The following is a 6,551-nucleotide window of genomic DNA, read 5'->3' as shown; positions in this document are numbered from 1 at the left end:
CTCCCCGCCGCTCCTCGGAGTCTGTAGGGTGCCCGCCGCCCAGGGGCCCTGGTCCCACATCTCAACCCTTCGGCCGGAAGCCTCAGATGCCTAGGATGCCCGAACCCAGGAGGTGCCAGGCTTGAGGGAGCAGCGTTTGGGGACCCTGGCCTCAGGGAGGGAAAGAAGTGCCTCAGAGGACCCTGCTTCCAACCTGCCACAGCTCCCACGGCCACTACCGGGGGCCCAGGCGCACCTGCGTCCAGTGAAAACCCCGGGTGGGGGCCGAGGACAGCCACAAGGCCACTCTGTGCCCTCCCCTGCCTGGACACCAGCCCTCTGCCCTCTGCTGCTTGCGACAGCTGGTCTCCCTCTGGGCGGGCCCCAATTCCCATCCAGCCATCCACACCCTGCGACGGGACCAGCGCTCGCTCAGCTGTCCCTGGAACCACATAGGTGGTAACCTTAGGGCTGAAAGGAGGACGGAGGAAGGAGGCAGGGCCGTGGCCTCTGAGGCCTCTCTCTGTTCACATCTGCCAGGCGGCCCTGTTGTCTCTTCCTCCGGGTACAGATTCAGCTCCTCCGTCCACCTTCACCACTGCCTCCTGCTCCGGCCCTGGCCTCGGACTCCCGAATCTCTGCTGGCTGCTCTTGCAGCTTCTGCCTCGTCCTCGAGGGAGGGGCAGATGAGGATGGAGGAACATCAGCCTTTTTTTCCCCCTCTCTTGAAATAAGGCCAGAAAAAGTGTTCATTACATAACTTCTTCGTGTGAATCCCAACACAAGATAAAAATGGTGGTATTTATTCAGTCCCAACCTCGTCTGAGGGGAGGTCTGAAGTGCATAGGGAGCAGACCATGTGGCCCCGGGGAAGAGTGTTCTGGGCAGAGGGAGTTGCAGACGCAAAGGCCCTGAGGTGGCCATGCCTGGCTCCCAGCTGCTGTACCGCTGAGAAAAGCTTGGCTGTCAAGGCTTACAGTGGGGTCTCAGGGCAAAGGGCCCGGGAGACCTGGGGTCCCCACCTCCCAGCTGGCAGGGAAGGCTCTTTGTGGGTCCTGCCCCATGATGCTCCCTAGTTGGTGGGGGGAGGAGTTAGCCCCTTCCGGAGGAAGAGTTGTTTTGGCCGCGAGGCTCCTGGGGCTGGGGGGGTGGTGCAAAAGCGGGGGAAGCGGGCAGCAGGTGCCGCTTCTAACAGCTTTGACTGGCTGGCAGTTGCCTCTGAAATCCAGAGCACATCTGTGTTCATCAGTTGGCCAACAGATGGGCCTGGTTTAATATTTTTGGATTCAGTTAGACTCGGGGCTGATGTGAACCCATACGGAGCACAGGTGTGAGCAAAACAGCATCCTGCAGCAGGCGGGTGGGAGGGGATTGTTACAGTGGAGTGGAGGCAGGGCATGGGGCCTGCCTGGGGCTGGAGACCCTCCAGGTGCCCCTGGGGAAGGATGCTCCCCTGTCCCTCGGGTTTGGCTGCAGATTTTGATAGAAGTTTCTTGCGAAGCTCTGGATGCCGTAATCTCGCAGTCTGTCCTGGGGGTGATAACAGGCTGGCCAGCAGGGCTGGGCCCTCAGAGATAATTTGGAAGGAGGTGGAGCAGGGCCTGGGCAGAGCCAGATGGCCAGTGTCGCGGCTCATTTTCCCACCAGCAACTGCTTTTGTTACTTAATCGCGTCACAGGCAGGAAAGCCCCCGCCCTGTGCCCAGTATCTCCAGGGCCACCTTCTCGGCTGGCCGGGGGAAGTTCCCAGGACCACGATAACGCTGCCGGATGTGGCCTGGACTTCGCAGCTCCAACCAGGATCCTGCAGACAGCGCCCCCACCCCCCAGCAACTGTTTGAGATGGGAGCCGGGAGCAGTGTGACCTCTGAGGTGCCTCGGGGGCCCGGCCAGGAGGGTGTCCTGTGGCTGCCGTCCAGCTGGTCAGCAGCAGCCCCAGCCAGGGCTCTTCCTGCACTCAGGGTTCTGCAGAGAACAGCCTGCTTATTCCAGCCGATGATGGCAAAGCGGAGGCCCCGGGCTGTATCTGTGAGTCAGGGCCACAGGCACCGTGGCCTGAGCATGCGGCCATGGCTTCACCAGACGCCAACCCTGTTGCTCCCTGAGACCCACCACGTTTTGTGGATGTCCGTGGTTCTCCAAGGCTGAGGCAGCCCGTCGTGTCAGGCCCCCACGACTAGATGATTGCTGCTAGGCATGAGAGTCCTACATGAGGGGCCCCGCTCCCCTGCCCCCGGCAAACACACACGCACATACATATACACGCATGCGCATACGCATGCAGGGGGCACAGCAGGTCACACCTGCTTCCTGGGCTGAGCATTCACTCATTCAACAGATATTCATCAGCACCTGCTGCGTGTCGGCCACGGCTTCAGGTGCTGAGGACGCGGCAGAGAAGAGACAGGCAGGTGCCTGCCCTCTGCAAATATAAATAGCAATATTTGGTGAATGGATGGAAAGTTAAAGAAATTAAGATGCTTCATTTTAGAAGTAAGAATTGAGATTTCCAGTGCGAGCAATGAAGGCTAGCCTCTTCTGGGCTCCTGGCACATGCTAGGCCACAGACACAAGTGTCCATGAATCTCCACAAGCCCCATGGCCACCCTGGCAGGAAGACACGGCTGACAGTCCCATGACCTTAGGAGGGGACACCGGTGTGATGGTGCAGTGATGGGTGCAGCCGCCCTCTGGGAGGGGATGCCGACCCCCACGGCACACATCCCTAATCAGCAGCAGCCCGGTTGGGTGGGAGGGGTCAACTTGGGTGGAGGGAAATGCAGCTGCTGCTCCCACAGAGCCCCCCGGAGTGGAGAGTTTACACCTCCCGACCCCCGCCCAGGAAGGGAGGGGAGACAGCTCATCCCCTCCCAAAGGCAAGGACCATAAGGGATGTGCCCTTCTAGCTAGGAGGTTCCTAGGACCCTTCAGTCAATGAGCGGGAAGGGGAGACCCACCTGGAAGTTCTAGGAAAGATCCCACCCCAAGTTCCTTTTCTTCCTTCCTTGAATGTCATGGTCAGGAGCTGTGGGCGCCAGAGTCATGGCAGGCATGTTAGAAGCGTGAGACCAGCAGCCCGCACACGGGGGAGGGCAGAGCAAGGCTGGAAAGAGCCTAGGAGCCTGATGACATCACCAGCTGGCTGCTCCTCATCCCAGGGCACCTTCCTCCAGGTAGTCCCAGAACTGTCTGTGTTTGCTGGACCACTGCTGGCTGGCTGATCTGTTCCTTGCTGCTGACAGCGTCCCCACAGAAACACACAGCGTTGTGCCTGTGAGCCCCTGGGCTTGATGGTGACAGTCCTTGAGGGGAGACATTCTGCCAGTAGGTACTGACCTGCCCCCACCCCCCAGGGCTGCCAGGTGGGGGAAGGAGGGAGGAGTTCTGAGGTTTGCAGTGTAGCCAGGGGAGACATCTGAGCCCTCCTTCTTCCCTGAGAAGACAGTCCTGCATCAGGCCACCTGGTTTGTCCCTGGGGCTTCAGGCAACACCTGGCTCTTCCCCAGCCTGGGTGGGAGCCAAGAGTAAGATGGAGAGAAATAACAGTGCTGCTGAGGTGCTGGGGTCCCCAGGCATGTGCACCAGCCACCTGCCCTGCTGCCCCGTCAGTACCCGCTTGGCAGGCAGGGAGAGTCTTGGGAGAGAACCTGGCAGCCAGCGAGGGGCAGGGCTAGCCAGGTCCGTCAGAGCCCAGACCCCACCCCCCCCAGGGTCTGCTAACCCCCAGCAGGTGGAGACACAGGCTGGCCCGCCACGAGGAAGGGAGGCAGCTGGAAGAGGAGCCATATGGCCCAGATTCCCAGCTTCCAGGCGCTGAGCAGGACCTCACCTCCCAGCTACTCTCGTGGCTGAAAATATTTACATCCAAATACGTCCTGATATGCCATATTTTTGCCTCAAGGCAGCCTGGGAGTCTGTCCTCACCACCTGGGAGGGAGTTGTGCCTGGTTAGGGAGGGTTTGCCTTCCAGGAACTGACAGCAATGCTGCAAGAAGCCCCTGACAAAGCAGCCCCACGGGCAGGTGGGTGGGCGTAACCCCCCCACCCCCCACCCCAGTCTGTGGGATCTGAGAAGGGACCATGAGGCTGAGCCCCACCTGCTGGGCACTTGCGGCTCCAGGCCTTGCCTGTGCTGCCCTCTCTGCTCAGAGCTGCACCCCACAGGGAGGCATCGTCTCACCCCAGCTCAGGAGAAGCCCCCTCAGAGCCCGAGGCACACCTTACCGGGCATGCGGCCTGAGCCTATCCTGTTCCTCATTCTGCTGTCTTGCCATTCCTTGTTGTGTCAGACCTGGGAGGCAGGACTCGGCCCTGCTCACGGAGTTGCCCCTCGCAGAGGACAGCTCATCCCATTCAGCACAAGAACAAGTGACATGTGGAAGGAGAGTGCATGGGGGGGAGGGGTCAGGAGTGGAGTGGGTCGCCCAGGTCCCCATAGAAATGCTATGGGCTGGGACGTGTCCCCACAGAATTCCTATGTTGAAGCCCTGACCCCCAGGATCTCAGAATGTGACTATATTTGGAGATACGGTCTTTACAGTGGTGATTAAATTAAAATGAAGCTGTTGGGGCAGCCTGACCCCTCTGACTGGTGTCCCATGAGAAGAGGAGGTTTGGACGCATAGGGAAGCAGCAGGACTCGGGCACACGGTCCTGCTCGGGGTGTTTACATTGGCTTTATTCATGATTGCCAAAACCTGGGAGCAGCCCAGGGGTCCCCTGAGTAGGCGATGGGTAAATAAACTGCGGCCCACCCACACAATGGAAGAGTATTCGGCCCCTAAGAGAAGGAGCTGGCAAGCCACAGACAGGCACAGAGGAGCCCACAGGAGACGCTGCGTGCAGTGTGACCCCAACCACGTGACACCTGGAAAAGAAGTACCATGGGGCAGTCAGGAGGTCCAGGGACCAGGTCCAGGTGGAAGGCAGGGACCAGCAGGAGGGGCCCGGGGACAGTGAATATACTGGTTGGTGTAACGATGGACACACGTCTTTACACAGGTGTCCAACACCCAGCATGACCCTGAGCTGGACCATGGATTCTGGGTGGTGGCAGGTGAGGAGCTGCTGCGGGATGTGGATGTGAGGGAAGCTGCGTGTGGGCGGAGGGCACTTCCTCCCATCGTCACTGTGAACCTAAAACCGCCCTAAAAAGTAGTCTATTTAAAACAAACAAACAAATGAAAATCCAGCCCCATGGAGCTGATCTCCTAGTGAAGGGACAGGTAATACACAAAATAAATACATAAACTGTTTATCGCATCAGAAAGTGACACCTGGCATTTGAGAAAAAGTGAGGAGGAGGAGGGGTCATGGGTGGCAGGACAGGAAAGGGTGGGGGATGCGCTGAGCTAGGTCTGTGTGGGAGGAGCTCTCCGGTGGAGACAGTGGTCATGCCAAAGCCCTGGGGCACTGAGCCCGGCCTGTGCGTGGACCCATAACTAGACCAGAGTGAGTAGGTGCAGTGTGGCAGCTGAGGAGGTTGGAGACCCCCCCTTAGATTCCTGGTCCCACCCTTCTCCCTGCAGGAGCCCCTGCAGACCCCAGGGGACAGAGTTTATTGGGGCACCTGCAGCCTTCCTGTGGTTTCTGGGTGCCCCAGGACCCTCAGATTCCCTACCATGGATCTCAAGACCCTTTCCCCAAACTTCCTGGGGACTGGGTGAGCTTGGAGAAGCCGGAGAGGGGCTGGAGGGGGTTCCTGGACATGGAAAGGAGTCAGCTGGAAGGACAGTGAAGGCCAGAGCCAGCTTCCAGATAGCCAAACGACAGATCTGTCACATTCTGTGAAAATGTGGAGACAGGGAATAAGATTGGTCCTCCACACAGGGACCTCTCCCCTGTGATCTTCCAGTTTTCCCCTGAGAAGACCCTGTCCCACCCCAAGCGGAGCACCCAGGTGTGCTCTGAACTTCGTACCACCTGCCTCAGGGAGGGGGCCCCAGGGACCCCTGAGGGTATAAAGTGGGATGGGGGGTCTTGTTCTCAGACCTCCATCTTAGCAAGGAGGTCCCCAGAGTCTCAGGGAAGCCCCCATCCCTGCAGGGATGACTGACAATGTCAGAGTCCTGGTGCTGACCTCATATGACTCCCTGCACAGGCCTAGGCCACTTTGACCCTACAGGAGTGGCCGCCTCCCTCTACAGGTGCATCAGGCATGTCGAGGATAGATGTGCTCTGCTGGCCTCAACTCCTGTGTCCCAGAGTGGACAGGAAATGTGGCAAAATTGGAGCAAGGTTAAACAGGCCTGGTAACGTCCACAGAACCTCTGAGAAGTGGCCAGGTCACAGAAATAAAGAGATACATGAATAGATGCTTGTCACTGTGGTAGGGGACCTGTCCGTCAGGACTGCCTGAATTGCCACGTTCAGAACATAACTCAAGCTAGCTCAACCACAGCAAAGTTTTAGTGCTTGTAACACTGACATGCATGAAGGTTTCAGGCATGGCTGTATCCAGGGGCTCAACAATGTTATCTCATCTGGTGCTCGAGCTTCTGCTCTGCTGGTTTCTGCCTTCCAGGCACAACGTCCAGTGCAGCTTCAAAGTCAGCCCATCACAACCCTCAGCCA

This window comes from Canis aureus, chromosome 3, assembly GCF_053574225.1.
Source record: "Canis aureus isolate CA01 chromosome 3, VMU_Caureus_v.1.0, whole genome shotgun sequence".
NCBI lineage: Eukaryota > Metazoa > Chordata > Mammalia > Carnivora > Canidae > Canis > Canis aureus.
Note: the sequence above shows the minus strand (reverse complement) of the source record.